This window comes from Anser brachyrhynchus (genome assembly GCF_964034855.1).
Source record: "Anser brachyrhynchus genome assembly, chromosome: 10".
Classification (NCBI taxonomy): domain Eukaryota; kingdom Metazoa; phylum Chordata; class Aves; order Anseriformes; family Anatidae; genus Anser; species Anser brachyrhynchus.
Window position 1 is genome coordinate 2,489,166 of NC_137705.1, and position 15,668 is coordinate 2,504,833.

A 15,668-nucleotide genomic window follows, 5' to 3' on the forward strand; every position below is an offset into this window, starting at 1 on the left:
AACAGCAAGAAGCCTTAGCAATCATCTCACGTTTTCCTTCTGCACACCGGTGTGCTACACAGTGCCAATCCTGCTAAACTCCAAAATAAATCACTGTTAATGAAGCATGCTGCACATACAGACAGCAACAGGCATCTTTTAATCACCTAAACAAAGAAGAGCTAGAGGTAAGCACAAACCACTCTGAGCACGAGCGGGGGAGCTGTCAGGAGGTACAGCAGTGCCTGCCCCGTGATTCAGGGTGCAGAAACTTCCAAAGGATTACCTTTTTTTTTTTTATTTTTATTTTTTATTTTTTAAAACTGAAGTATGGTGTTGTAAAAATAACCTCGAGACTTGGGTGCAAAACAGAGAGCAGAGCTATGGGTTGCCCCGACCGCTGTGGTGACAGACAGAGCCTGGGGCCATGCAGCTTCCCGGCAGCACCAAGTGTTGGAGCACCCAAGCAGACAGGCACACTCAGACGAGTGCAAGAGCGCCCACACTGAATGCATATTGCTGGTCAAGTCTCGAGAGACTAGTCTCAGCAAGACCCAAGCACAAAGGCTGAATATAAAATCAAATTCATTTTGTCTACACAAGAAAAAAAAAAAGGGTAGAAAATAAGTCATAGAAAGCCGAGATCAAAATAAATAAATAAAAAACTCACCAACCAACCCTTCCCACTGAAATAAAAATACCTCCTTCTAATAAAAACATATAGCACCTATGTCCGCTAAAGACGTGTTTGCTTCGTGCTTTCCATGTCTTATGAACAGAACTAAAATTGATCAGTGAACCTACACCAAAATGCTGTTTTCCATTTCCTTCCCTTCAAATCCACCAGCACCTTCCATAAGTTTCCTGGCTTCACAGACCCAGCAGTGCAGGAGAATAAGTTTTTTTTGACAACTCTTCATTTAAGCAGACAGAATTATCTGTTTATTTTTAAAAACAGACACGTACACAGACCCCGCTGCATGCAAGTCCACATGTGCTCACAGCCCTATTCTCAGCACAGGTGTTTCATCTATTTAATCACAGGAAATTTTGAGTTTAGAGTTCACTGGAGTTACTGAAGGGCACGTATAACTGAGAAGTCATAGCTGGAGGGTAATTACTGGAAGCTCATTTTCACAGTGTGTCTGTCCTTGGTTTCATGTTTTCCAGCATTTTTGCTAATAGCAAGGATGGAAAAGGGGTGTGCTTATTCGGCCTGCTGGTGCCACAAAGATGAAGCAGATACCTGTGAGGATGTGAATGCAATTCAGGTTCATCTTGACCAACTGGACTAATTGCAGACCGAGACAGAAGGATGAAGTTGGGTAACAGACAAGTGCTGTGCACTGCGGTAAGCAGGATGCTGAGTCAAATAGCACAAACATACCAGGGGGTAAGCAGCAAGGTGACAGCTCTGGACAGACCCACGCATGGCTGGATGCCTGTGAACGATGCCACGTGGCTGCGAAAGCAGCAGAAACCCTGCCTGGGATGCACGAACCAGGCGTGCAGGTCCTCCTCATCTGCAACTCCCCGTTAGGTAGGAAACCTCCAGCACTGACAGGTCTCAGAGGCAGAACTGCCCCCAGGTTTGGTGCTGCCTGGCGAGGAAGGTTTGCCCCAAGCAGAAGCATGCAAAGGAGAATGCCACAAAGGCGTGAAGGTCTGCAAAACACATCCTGCAAATAGGAAGCGAATGGAGCTGCTTAGCATAAAACATATTGAAGAGAAAAATGCTAATGGTACTAAAATCTGTAAAAGACTGCTGGAAATAGAAGAAAATAACGTTCTCACGTGCAAAAGGGATGCAACAAGAATCAATATGCACAAGGGATTAAGGTTTAGACTTTAAGAATTTTGGTGATGTTAGGGCCAGCTCAAGCACAGCAATGGGCTGAGTAGGGTGCAGAATATCCATTGCTGATGTTCCTTAACAATCTGTAAGATAAACTTATGAATGATGTAGATCTTGAGGAGAGACACAGTATGTATTTTGCCTTCAGAGACACCAGTATCTGGAAGGGGAAGGGGAGAATTCCAGTCCGGGTCCCTGAGCCTCTGACTCCTCCAAGTCACCATCGGGAGACGGCACAGGCTCACTTTAACAGATGCAGCCAGTGACCTACAAAATTGAGTGTCCCAAAATAGAAGGCGCCTTAAAGATGTTTCTGCAAAAGTCCAAATCTTCACAGTAAGACTGTTTTTTTCATGTACGCATCCCTGATTTTTTTCAGCACTCAGGACACCGTTCTTTTCTGCTGTGGGAGCTGCTGTTATGAGTCCTGAGATTAATGTTGGCCTTCCAAAAGCGGCCCTTTTGCATCGACAAAAGAAAAGGGAATTCAAAAGGACGTCTGGGGGAGATGAAGGGTAGCGGGAGCGTGCCAGTGGCATCTCTCACCGAGCTCTCCTCGAGTCACAGCACGTCTGTCAGATCCTGATCCATCTCAAGCTTCTTTGCTGAAATTATCCCTTCTGGAGTTGTGCTTATACACAATTCATATATTATGAAATATATATAGGCGCATTGTGCCTGATAAAACAAATGACACACACACCATGTTTCTGAGACGTGCTTATGATGAATGGGAATGAAACGCTTCAAAAAATTAATTATCTAAAAAAAAAAGAATGAGAAGAGCAATGTCACTTGTTACATTTTGTTTCTTCCTTTGGGCATTCATTCCCACTCACGCGATAGAGATTTCATTTCACTCTATCACGGAAGCTACAGCACCTCAACAGATGCAAGTTCCCAACTCACTCCTGTCGTTTGTATCTGTCAGGCTCGTCGGGGCGCGCTGTGCCTGAGCCTTCAGCTCCCAGGTAGGCGCCTGCCAAAGCTCAGCTGTCACCTGGGGAAGGTGACAAGGCGTGGGGAAGCAGTACAGTTATACAAACACCTGCCAGACCTAGCCAGGCCACTCACGGGTGCTTGTACACGGCAATCGGATTACATCAACTGGACTCTGACAGTAAACGTAGTGCTAACCACGTTAGCAAAGATCACTGAAGAAATAACTCAGTAATCGGCCACTGCAGCGAATCGTGACCTCTAGCATTTAAATACAGCTTCTGCTGCCTTGCCAGGACATCAGTGCTCCTCAGCTCCTGCTGATGCTGTATCCCCACGGAGCTGGCTGCTGGGCAGCTCTGCCAGGCATGGGGCAGAGGGAAGCCCTCCCCACTCACACAGCAGAAGGTGCAGACAGACACCCATCACTGCCACCACCCCTTTCCCACCAGCTACCTTACAAACTCTTAGAAGCTATATGCCTCCTGTCCTTATGCAGAGATGCATAACGTGGCTTGCATGTTGTTTAGGAACTCTGGATTATACTAAAACAGACAATAATTCAGACACTCTCAACATTTTACTGTGCTACAGCATTCCTGTACACCCCTAGCATGAGCAGCAGCAACGTTACAGATGCAATGATCCATGCCCAACGCTGGTGTTCCCAGCTGCACAGCACCTCCGTCCCCTGCTGCTCCAGCCAACCAGAGTGCAAATCACCACTGAAGAAAAAAAATGACAGTAATTAAAGCCTTTTAATTACTACCTACTAACTACCACACATGACGCTCTTAGAGCCCTCGCTATTTGTCCCTTGCCCCCGCGCATTGCCCTGTAAAACCTGAATCATTTGTAAGCACAAATCACTTCAAGCTAAGGAGATCTGGGTGACTAAAGGAAAGCCTAAACTAAAGCTATCAGTGTTAATTAGGGGTCACTTTGTATTGTTCTGCCTTTACCATGGAAGTGATATACCAAAACCACCCACCAGGTGAACAGGCAGTACCGTTCCTGGACAGTGCCTCACTCATTGACCTTACAGCTCACCAACCTAAAAACCCCTCCTGACCTCATGCAGGGTAAGATTTTCAATGCAGGATTCGGCAGGTTCAAAAGGAATGGCTATCTTCTGCACCCAAGGAATAAATAATCAGCTCTGCATAGGATGCCAGCTTTAGGGATGGCAACGCTTTGGTTTTATACCTCGAAGAGCAGAAGAAACTTGGCTTTGTAGTCAGCAAGTCCAGCTCATCTCTCCTGGCCTCATCAGTACAAGTGGTACGAAGCCTATGACACATTCAGCTTTTGTTGCTGATAGCAGAAGACTGCGGGTGAGAGACCTGAGTGCCGCACAGCCTCCTCCTGGTCCCTCCGCAGCTTCCAGGAGAGAACGGGGACGCTCTGCCCAGCTCCGGGATGTAGCACCACAAAGATACACTGGTAGGCCAAGTGAGGTGTTCACCTCCATCTGACTTTTTATCATAAATTTCCCAAGGGAATAAGGGTTAATTTATTACTACCTCAGCTAGACAGAACATTGCCCCGAAGAAACAGGGCTCAGGGGACTCCGCCTGACAATGAAAAGCTTTTTATCCCTAGGTGACTGCGCCGCGGTAATGAATCAAGGCAGTTCACTCTAACAAAGACAGACAAGTAACGTTCAAAGTTAAATCCAAGCATATCGTTCACTTTTGAATGAGTCCACTTCAAAATAGACTTTATAAGAGAGCATAATCTGGTCTTAGAACATAAAAAACAATGTAAAAATATTAAAAGATCTTTCTATGATGTTTCTAAAATCAGCATCTTAATGACATCTTATTTTTGACTTCTGGAGCTTGTAGAATAATCTATTTTATTTTAAAAACTAAAAAAACCCTGTGTCTGTAGGACTTCCAGGAGGGGAATCAAGCACACTGGACATGCACACACAATGAGGCGTGCTTTGCCTGGCGTGCCGCCCACCTGATTGCCTCGGGTGCTTTTTACAATATCAAATCCCAGTGATTTTATTTCCATGTTTCCAAACGCAGTGCTGATGCCCCTGCTCTGTGTGTTTGGGCTGCTCTCAGCGGTTCCCATCAGCGCATGGCTGCAGCCTATTTTCAGTGCTCAATTTCTCACCATGGTTGCGTAAGAAGGCACAGTTCATGGTGCAAAGCCAAATGCTCGGCTGTTTATACGAAATTAAGGAACCCATGCAAGGAGGTAATACAGAAAAATATGTGTATTTAGAATTCCAACCAATTTTCCTCCTGGTACCAGTGCGGTATTCCTAGCAGTGAGGACCACATGCAGGATGTCCAGCAAAGGCACAGCGCCCCTGTTGCATGCCCTTTAGGGCTTTTCTTACTGCAGAAATAAATGGTGGTGCCACCATTTCCCTTTGAAATCTAAAGATGCTTCTGAGTCAAAACCTTGTCTGTGGTATTTTGCTATCAAATAGTCTGCTTTTACACCTAAACATGTTTGTTTCTAAATAAAATAAGAGCAAATCCCCCAAACCAACCGACCAAGCATCCAAGAGAAGACAACTGAAGGCTGGAAGGAGCCATTCGCTGCGGTGGCACTACCATCTGGGAGCAGCTCGGGAAGCAGAGATTCAAGAACCATGACTGAGCCCTGGGCGACTTGCCGTCAGGTAAAGGGAGGGCGGCAGAGCTCGGCCGCTGGGCGAGCTGACCCTCCCCAGAGCTGGCCCAGGCGCTGGCAGCCCCAGCCCAGCCAAGCAACACGAGGTGGCTCCGACGACACCTCCGTGTAATCGCTGCTGTTAGTTGGTACACTCCGCAACACAATCCTTTTGCTCTGATTTAATTACTAAACATAAAAGGAAATAAACTTCAGAATGAAAACAACGAAATTGCACTGCATGTAATTTATGGGAGCTATTCTTCAGCTGAATGCCATAAAACCCTGCATGTTTATGATACCCTATTAGAGGGCTGAAAACACGCTTGCATTTGCCTATATTGACTATGCAGATTATGTGATATTACTGCCTTTTTCTGCCTCTGCTATTTTTCATAGAAGCAGTGTATTTGTTTAAAGACATCCTTGCACTAAGTATTGGCTGCTGCTAGGAAAAAAAAAAAAGACTGGCTGCATGCTCCCTCGTAGCCACGGGCTATCAAGCTGGGAAGCGGCGAGCAGCTGGCGGAGGTACACAGAGGAAGAGGGCATTGCACATGGTTTTGTTCTCAATCTGGAATATCAATTACTGAGGAAGCAACCCCACGGCCAGACAAAACAAGAACCATCTCCGCAGCGGATAAGTATGTCAAATGATCTGAGCTGCGTGGCATTTCAGGAATGGCGGGATGGTAGCATGAGGATTTATTGAGATATCACATTAATCCCCTGGTTTTCTTGTCATAAGAAACAGATGAAAGGAAATAAGGTTTGCAAACTTGACTGGAGCATTGATTTATGTATAACAGCTTCAAAACACATGGACAGAAAAGCGTGTTCCTGTTATCCTCAGCTTAGGGCTCTGTGCAGCCTTCACTCCGCAGCAGAAGAGCTGGGGATTGTGCCTGCCGGCAGCAGGGCTGGCTCCTGGCTCCTCTCCTGAGCTGCTTTCCCCTTCCCCAGCCACCAAACAGCCCTGGAGGAGCTGTCCTCAGCTGTGCTCCTCGCCTGGGGACAGAGCACAGCACCAAGGGGAGGACCCATGAGAAAAGCAAGGGGCTGGGGGGTGTCGAGACCAGGTTTCAATGCATACGCAACAGTTTTTGACGCTGAAGACATCTCTAGTGTAGAGATTTTCAAGCCATTCCCTGAACAGCAGATTCTTCTTCCACCTTGCACAGATGGAGTCAGAATGAAAAACAGGATGAATTCACACCAAATTTAGCCTATTCTCTGAAGAGGTGGCAAGAGTTCATCTCTTGCCAGCTTGCAGATAGTCCCAACTATCTATTGATTTAAATATAAGCCGTATATCCTAGTGCTGCAGTCACAACATTCCTTTTTACTGCCTATTAAACCCTCTTTTAATATCTCCTCAAGCACTAATTGTCAACGTTTCAACCTTCATCTACGCCTTATCTTTACGTGCCAACTCTTTGCCAGCCGCAGTCAATATCTTCCACTTCTTGTTTTGCATAGATAGATCTGTCAACGCAAATTTAATACACTCAATATTTGACATAACTTCTTAGGGGTTTCTGGGACAACTTCTCTTAACACATCTTGAATTGAAAATAAATAGTTCAAAAAACCAAGGAGGAGTATGAAATTAGAAAACTAAGACTGAGAAAGACATGAAAAACATGTCTGAGGAAAAATATCATCTACTTTAGCTTCATAGACTGGAAGTTAGGAATCCATCTTGCTGAAACTGTCATCTTAATCATTGCCCTGGATCACTTCTGAAGGGAGAGACAGATCCCTCAAAGCTCAGCCTACTGTTTAAGGCTTTTCCTATTTAGCCTTTTCAGAATACTACCATAACACCAGGACTGAAAGCAGGATGAAAAACAAGGGTAACAGCTCAGGGATGTTCTTTTGGTTTTCCGGCCTGCAACCAAGGGTCCTAACGCATGGCTTCAGTTCTGTCCTTCAAGGAGTCCTTCTGGAGAATGACATCTGGCACTGTGTCATAGCCCCTTGGCAAGCCTCAGCAAGGCGAGCAGTCCCTCGGCGACCTGGGGATGTCGATGTGTAAGAGAGCAGAACAGCCACAGCACCAGAGGCAAAACCACCCCTACAGCTGGTGGGAGACATCGAAAACAACAAGAGCCCGCTCAGAGGCGTGGGTTGGGCAAGGAGGACAGACGCGGATTTCATTAGGGCTCTCCTCTGCCACACAATTAAAGAGGTCTTTGGAATAGCTAGATAAGAATTTAGTGCACACGATAAAACTTAAACTGTACAATTTCAGTTACAACAGTAGTATGTTAATTTATCTCCTGTTAAGACAGTTAAAACAATGACAAGTGGCTATAACCAGAGAGCAGAAATAGCCCATTTTACGGCCCGACTTACAGATCGTTGCTGTAATAGGAGCCTATTAGCTCCAATGGCTTTGGATAAGACCACACTGGAAATAAAAATGGTGCTGGACAAGAAATACTGCAATGTGATAAATACCCGCATCATAGACCCTGTCAGTTACATCAGTTCTATGTACAGGATAACTTGTGAGAAACTATTTACGTTATAAACCTTCACCAAAATTTAACAAGGAGCCCTTAATCATTTTTCTTTAATTAAAGCAACAGCTAAAGGCACAACCATTACATACCCCGGTATTTTACAACAACCATATTGCCAAGGGAAACACTATGAAATACCCAAAGTGAGCTAGAAGTTGCAGATAAAACAGGAGAAAGATAAATATTTCAATCAAAGCGATGCTTGTAAGAGAACTCGCTCAATGGCACGACGTGAGCCAGACTCCGGGTGGCAGGAGATAAGCCAAGATACAGCTCAGGCTCACGGAGATGTTATAAGCAATGCACATATGCTGATTTTAGCCTCCACAGTGAAAGGATGAGTGCAAGAAAGCTGTAGTTTCCCCGAAAATATGAGACAGAAGGCAAAGTACCAGAGCTGATAGTTTCAAACACAGCGGGAAAAATCCTATTTCTTTTTTTTTTAATCACTATGCAAGAGAAAAAATCAGAATAAAGGCACAGCAGGCACTGCTATTGAGTGCTAATCACAAGACTGAATTGCTTTGAGTTTGGAGATATAAAAATATTTAATTTCAGCTTATAAAGTTACTATTTTTAAATGTCCCTCGGTTTATCTGTCTGTGCCTTCTGTCTGCTCACTTCTGCAGAACTTCTCAAGCCAAGCACTCCTCAGACTTTTAAGGCTTGTAAGAATATTAAACTCTGTACAAAGAGCAATTAATACTACTGAGCTCTGCCTTCTTTTAAACTCAGATGGGAAATTACTGCTGTTTATGACGAACACGACTGTGGGTTCCTTTCACGTCTTCATTCACAGAAACATTCAGCTAAGAAGTTCAGAAAAACAATTTAAAAAAATCCACACAGAGGATAATATCAATGAGGATATTTAAAAAATCAGGCAACTCCTGAGCTGCAGTTTAAATTTATCACAAAGACTACCACCAGGAAAATCTTCTCCTGCGTGGAAGCGACGCTGATGTTTTGCGCCGTGACAAGGAGCGCGCTGGCTCCAAGCGGGGACCGAAGCGCGATGCTGCCCACAGTGCTGCTCGCCACCAGCACGCACTGCTAAAGAGTGCACGTACCAGACGGGGAAAGGAACTGAATTCATGGTGGCATTAAATACTTACGCATACTTGCACTGGGGGAGAGGCGGCTAACCTAAAATGCTGACCTTCCAATCAGTGCAGAAGTATTTAAATATACTCAAACAACAACAAAACCAGCAACTGGCATGCTCGTATAAAATAGAAGAGCCAGGTTCATCTCCTAAGCTCACATCATTAAACAGCATTAATGTGTGCTCATTAACAACTCTAGCAAGCTATATTCCCTGACAGAGTACTCCTTCCTTGCAGGAAGGAATCATGTCACAGCTGGGACAGGACTGCATGAGCCGTGCAAGTTATTGCAACACTTCTCCCTCTAGTGTCTTCCTTTGGCCTACATTTCTATGGAACGAGTTTAAATATGATAAATGATAAGAATTTCACCCTTGGCTGGGAATTCAAATTATCATATTGATTAGCTTTGCCACATATAATGGAAAATATTCGCAAAATTGGCAGGCTTTAAAGAATAAAAGTTGTCGCCTTGCAGATGCAGAACAGCAAGGCAGAGCAGAGCTAACCGAGTGGCAAAAACAACTTTCTTCTAACCAAGGAATAAAATCCCAACCTCAGATTATTCTACTGCAATACTTTGAGTATTGACCCATTTCCTGTGCGAAACGTGCCCTCAAATCTCATAGACAAAAAGTCAATTCCGCCGATTTCATTTTCTGAACCACAAGTGCATTTGTTAGGGACAAATTTTATTAGAGAGGAATCTCCAAGTAGCCTGGGAACAGGAGGTGCACAAGCAGGGAGAATTCAGAATGGCTAAACATTCGGTGGGATGTAAAGAACATTAGCTTTGTACAGCGTAACTGAACTCAAAAACCACTGAATTTTCCCCATCTGATAGGCACTGGCATCATACAGGGATAGTGGGGAAAAGCGGATGCCTTTCCCACAGCCGTCACTTGCAGCAAAGAAATGTGCAAAGCTGCTAAAGAAAAATAAGCCTTTTCTTGGGGGATATCCTCCTAGCAGCAACCCAGTCAGCTCCCAAAAAACACGGTGCCAAGGAGAATATAGGTTCTGTTCCAGATGGAACGTCTGTGTAGAAACAACTTGAAATCCAAAATCTTATGTTTCCACCATGAAGTGGGAAAGTGCAGTTTTTTTCTGACCCCTCCAGTAAATCTAAGGGTGTACTGCAGCCTGAGGACAGAGCGAATAATAAAGACTAGATGACTTCTAAACACATCAACATTTGGAACATGAACCCAGTGGTTATGATGGGCTTTTCAGCCACATTTCCCTTTACTTCTCTTTGAAGGATATCTTTCCTGCTGCCCCCAGGGCTGGAACGTGGCACGGAGGGCATGGGGCTGCACATACGGCAGGGGCAGGACGTGCAGGCTGTGCTCTGCACTGTTTCAGACCGACCCTCAACAGCAACACAAAATTCCTCACAACCAAAATTTTAGCTGATTAAATACAAATGGGAAATCTCCTTATTGCCTCCCTCAACGTCAGCCTCCAACAACTCATTAAACTTAACTGTACAAAACTTTGGAGAAAGGAAATAGCTAATATATGTTGCTTACATGATGCTGAACTGCTGTAATACACAGAGCACATTAAATTTGACATCCTGGGAAAATGAAAATCTATACTCAGGTGTGCATAACTCAGCAAATTGATGAAAAACTTAATTCACAAAAATTATATCTTTAGCTATGATGGAATGTAAGAAAATATACCTCAACCCTGAGATTTTAAGACCAAATATTTTTTTCTGTCTCCAGCTAAGACAATTTATTTACTTGTCATCCTGTTGATTCATTCCTAAGAAATATCATATGCATATATAGAGGAAATAGATTTTTTTTTTTTTATTTCTAGTAGTATAAAAAATGTTTCAAGCTGTCCACAGACTTGGAACAGGGGAGGCAGCGTGTGATGGATTAGTGAGCAGAGTGCAGGTGAAATGGTCAAACTTGCATGCCAAAGACAATTTATCATGGGACTTCCACAGCTCTGCAGCACCTCTCTCTCACATGGCTCTTAGCTGTACACCGTTTGCAGTATTTGCTTTATCAATATTTTTCACTGCAAACTACGTCCTCTTTTCAAAATCAAAGGGCTGCTCAAGTCATTTTTTCTTTCCCAGTTTCTCTCGGTGCTTGCTCACCCCCGCCTGTCCTCTGGGCACTCCCAAGGATCCAGTGTAACGTTTTCACCCATCCCCATGCAGGATGGATTCTCCATGCGTCTCCCAAGAATGGTCATAGCCAATAAAAGCAGTAATTAGACAGGGCCAAAATTAATTCATAGTGATTTTGATGACTTGCCTTAAATGTTACGTGTCATTTTGTGACAAGAACATGTCATTATGCTTATATATAGCTTAGCACATGTAATATCTAGGGAACACGTTGAAATAAACAGCAGTTAAGCGGTGCCTAATATCAAGTACGGAGATCAGTCTGTAGATTTCTTGTGGGAGCATTACACTAAACCCTAATATTGATGTAAGGTTAAAATATATTCTAAATCAATTGATATTTAAAGCTGCATCACTGTTAGTGTGTCTGGGTAATGCAAAAACCTTGTTAACCCTCATGTATGGATATTTAACTTGAAAACGTTACCTCAATTTGATACTAGGAGAAGACATTTAGTATTATCAGCAGTCTTTTAGGCTACTAAAAAACAGCCATATAGCGTATTTTCATCTTGAATAACATGGGCTGGAACTCAACACAAACTAACCAACTTCTGTTATTTTCAGTGGAATATGTTAACACTGGCAGAGAACCTAACTCTATAGGGAACACAATAGTTTTGGGAAAAAAGGAAATAATTTTCTCTATTTCATTACGTTTTGTCTTGATTCTTCATTTAGATCACAAGAGTTCAGCTTCGCCTGGAAAGGTTAACCCTGACATAGCTGTAACCATAAAGGAGAAAATGCTGTGGCTCAGGCAATGGAAAGCCATGAGGGAAGGGCCGGTCTTAGAGGTTATCAGCACAGAAAGGGGCAGATGGTTTGGTTTCATTCTTTCTGCCCTCTCTTATTCCACCCGTCCCCTTCCCTGTGATGAGCTGGGGGCAGCGAGGATGCTCACTGCCCTCAGCTGCCCCATCAGTCACTCCTTCTGCCACTCGTTTGCCCCTGGTACCTTTGATTTCTCCTCAGGGGAACAGCAGCCTACCTGCGGTTCTTGCTGATCCAGAGGGGGCTGGAAGGACTCAGAGGAGGAACGACTTCATTGTGCCACCCCAGTTTTCTTTCAAGGTCCCCAGCTATTTGCTATTTTCCCTCCCTGGCTGCGTTTGAGATCTGCAGCACACCCTACCTCCTCTGCTGCTTCACGTGGTGTTTACACTTCCCAGCCTCCGAAGAGGGTTTAAATTATTTCCTGTTTCTTCAGTCTGGGATGTGGTCACCCGGCTGTCTCCGATGCTTCCACTCCAGTAAATACCATTATGGTTTAATGACCCTCTACCATCCCTCTCTTGAGGGCAGATAGTGAGTCCGCACGCACGGAGACAGCTAAAGATACACAGCTTCATCAAATCTCCTCAAATCCATAATTTATACACAGGGAAAATCACCAGCCATCTAACCTGATTAGGTTCTCATGCCCCGCTTGCAGGAGACAGAGATATTTTGAGAACTATTCGTAAAAATCAGTGAGAGGTGAACCAGGCACCTGCCTTATAAAGGGGACTGTACCTGAAACAATCAGATGAGCCTTGAGGTGCTCGGGAATCTCAGAGCCGTGCCTAAATGTCTTTCTGTGGAAGAGCTAATATGGTGTGGAGCCTTTTGCTCTGTAACACAAACCTGATTTTATTAACTTTTTTTTTAAATTCAGTATTGAAAACATATCTCAAGCATTTTAGAAACAAATCCTTCGCTTTGAGGACGACTGGACCAAATGCTGAACTTCATAATTTAAGGCCTACAACAAGCTCATCATTATGAAGGTACCATGATTCATTGGTGAAGCCAGGTCTCCTGCCCTTTTAACTAAGGATAGAAGCTTTGTGTGTAAACCAGAAACTGCATTTGTCAGGATAAGAAGATACGTGAAACTTTGCATGCTTAAATATACACACTGCGCTTGCAGTGTTTTTAAAATCAATACTGCTTGAACTCCACAGTTCATGTCATTTTCAACTCAATTCATAACATTTTTTCAACACACAAGAAAACATTATTGCAGCTGAATACAGAATACCGTACGTTTGACTTACTTTGTACTATGCTTTTAAAGACATCATCTTGCATGAAAGGGAAAGCCCTGCAATATTGCTAGCACCAGTGCAAGGCGCGCTGCTGATTCTGCACAGCTCAGCAACTCTCCTGTCGCCTTCCCTCCAATGTCATTTCTGAACGCTCCCAGACAGTTGTGGGACTTGGCATTAACTGCAACTGCAGTTGCTCCATTTTACTTGAACAAAGAATTAGAAAACTCTTTGTAGGCTTTATCCGGTCTTTCACACATTAGACCAGTTCTGTCCCACGAACAACTTGCAGGTGACTACATCAGACAGTCTCAAGTCAATGTTCCTGATAGAAATCTAGGTCTGTGTATTAGCTTCATCCCATATTTCACGCTATAGCCCATAAAGATGAAAACTGCAGAAAACCAAGTTTTATAACACCTGCTATCACAAATGCAACATCTGACACATCCACTCAAATTTAGTTATTGACTAGTATCTCATAGTCCAGAAGATCTGAAAGGGAATAGTTTTATCATCACTACAGCTAACTAGTAGCCTTGCTTAGTATTAACCTTGCATACAGCAACCAGAGACATTTTGTTAACTACCTGCAACACTGAGACACTGCTTGGGCTCCGATTCCTCAGCTGGGAGTCGGAAGCCCAAGGTGTGGTGCAAAGAAAGGTCTCCGCTCAACACATCTACCTACCTATGGCCAATGCAGTCATGATCTGTGCACAGAGATGTCCTTGTTTGTTAGGACCCCACTTTTCCCTTATAGCCATAAGGGTAAGTTGCCATGCCAAACCTACTTTGGGTATGTAATTTCATGCCATGTACTGAAATCTACCAAGCAAATAACTCCACAGAAAAAAAGCAAAGATCAGTACCATCCTAGTACCCTTCCAGGCTGAACATTGCCACTTACTACAAAACACTATTTTTTTTTTAGCTTATGCAGAGATTTTATTAACATGCTTAGGCATCAACAGCAGCTAAATGCGACTTTTAAATCTCTCTTCGTGCTACGAACTACTCAAGTTCCATAATCATTCATACAGTAACTTACCGGTGCATGTGACAGCTGCTCCCAAATTCCTCCCCGTGGTCTTACACTTGATATTTTTCCACGTCCAGCACATCTTCCCTCCTCAGCATGAAGCTGTTTCTCTATTTGACCACAGTCCTCTTAGACGTCTACTGCCTTATTTACATTTCTTTTGCAGAGCACTTGAATTTCATTCCCCTGATATAGGGTTTCCTTCTGGCAAGCCTTAAATTTGTCTTCTTTAGTCCGTTTGCCAACTGCCTGGGCTAGTCAGCTTCTGTAAATTCTGCCATCTCCTTTAAAGTCTACAACACTGCATTTTATACCTTGCTATAAGACATACTTTATTTCTTTGGTATCCTTCTGACGCTACCCTTTCAACATTAAATCACTGGTTTTCCCTACCCAAAACCAGGTTGATACTGGTGCAGCCCGTGGCTTTATAGGCAAAACTACTTTATAGGTTCCTTGAGAATACGTATCTTTTAATTGTAGTGAAACAGAGCTCTAACAAAGGCTTTCTGTGCAATAAATACAGGCAGGGCTTACCTGTGATTTACAGCTTGCCTCCTACCATACAATAAAGCTGTCTGGTGCGCCATCAGAACTATTAACTAAGCAGCATTGAGCTGAACATTCAAAAATCCTCTGATTCATTTGTTCAAAGCCAAATGTATGATGTCGAAGTCAATACATAAAATTGCAGCTAAGGAATTAACAGCTTACAGAAATCAAAGATCCCTGTCACCTCCACACTCCGCACAGCAGAGCCTGGGTAGCTGAATGTATGCTTTGCTTTAACACGGATATACATTTCTTAGGGAAAAAGACTGCAGTAAAATAGGGCAGATCTTGCATCAGTGCTTTCTCTTAGCTGAGTCCTTCAGCTCATTTATTGATACTTTGAAACCCAAAAGCAATAGGACTTTCATTCAGCTCATAAAAACTTAACTATTTCATGGTTCAGCGTTATTCCATATAAGCTTAATCAGAAGTGACATCAAAAGTAAACTAAAGCAAAGCAAACTTGAAACGATATCTGTCGCTGGACAGTAAAAGATTCAAATGATGTGCAATAAAGCCTTTAAAGCATACAGAAAACACTGCTTCCCTATTACGTTCCTCAGTAGCTCAAGAGTACCAGTGATTACTCCGTGCATTCTTTAAAGAAACCTCTCGTTAAATCATTTTTACTTTGAGTACAAAACCGATCATTTCACACTTCATTCCACCTGTTGGGTGCTCCCACCCAACTCTCTCCCCTTCTCAATTTCTGCACCTGTAGAAGAAGAGCACCAGCACGACGAACCCCACACCAGGCATCGGAGACGTGTGACCGCTCACTGGAGACGACAGAGCTTTACGCAATGAATGCTGGAGCATTCACTGAACTCCAGGCCTGTAAAAGCATTTTC

The 15,668-nt window shown here is 43.6% G+C and overlaps 1 protein-coding gene across 9 annotated transcripts in view; it reads right to left on the reverse strand.

Moving 5' to 3' along the window:
• The window catches only part of LOC308200329 (contactin-4), a 300,384-nt gene that overhangs the window by 151,917 nt on the left and 132,799 nt on the right, over nt 1–15,668 (reverse strand). The window contains exon 1 of one of the 9 annotated variants that reach the window (XM_080605917.1): nt 15,533–15,619. The exons of 7 other annotated variants lie outside the window; for them this stretch is intronic. The gene's annotated coding sequence lies outside the window, so the exon portion shown is untranslated. Of the gene's footprint in view, nt 1–14,274; nt 14,535–15,532; nt 15,620–15,668 lie in introns of those variants that run through there. One more of the 9 variants, XM_080605916.1, reaches the window with a different exon arrangement.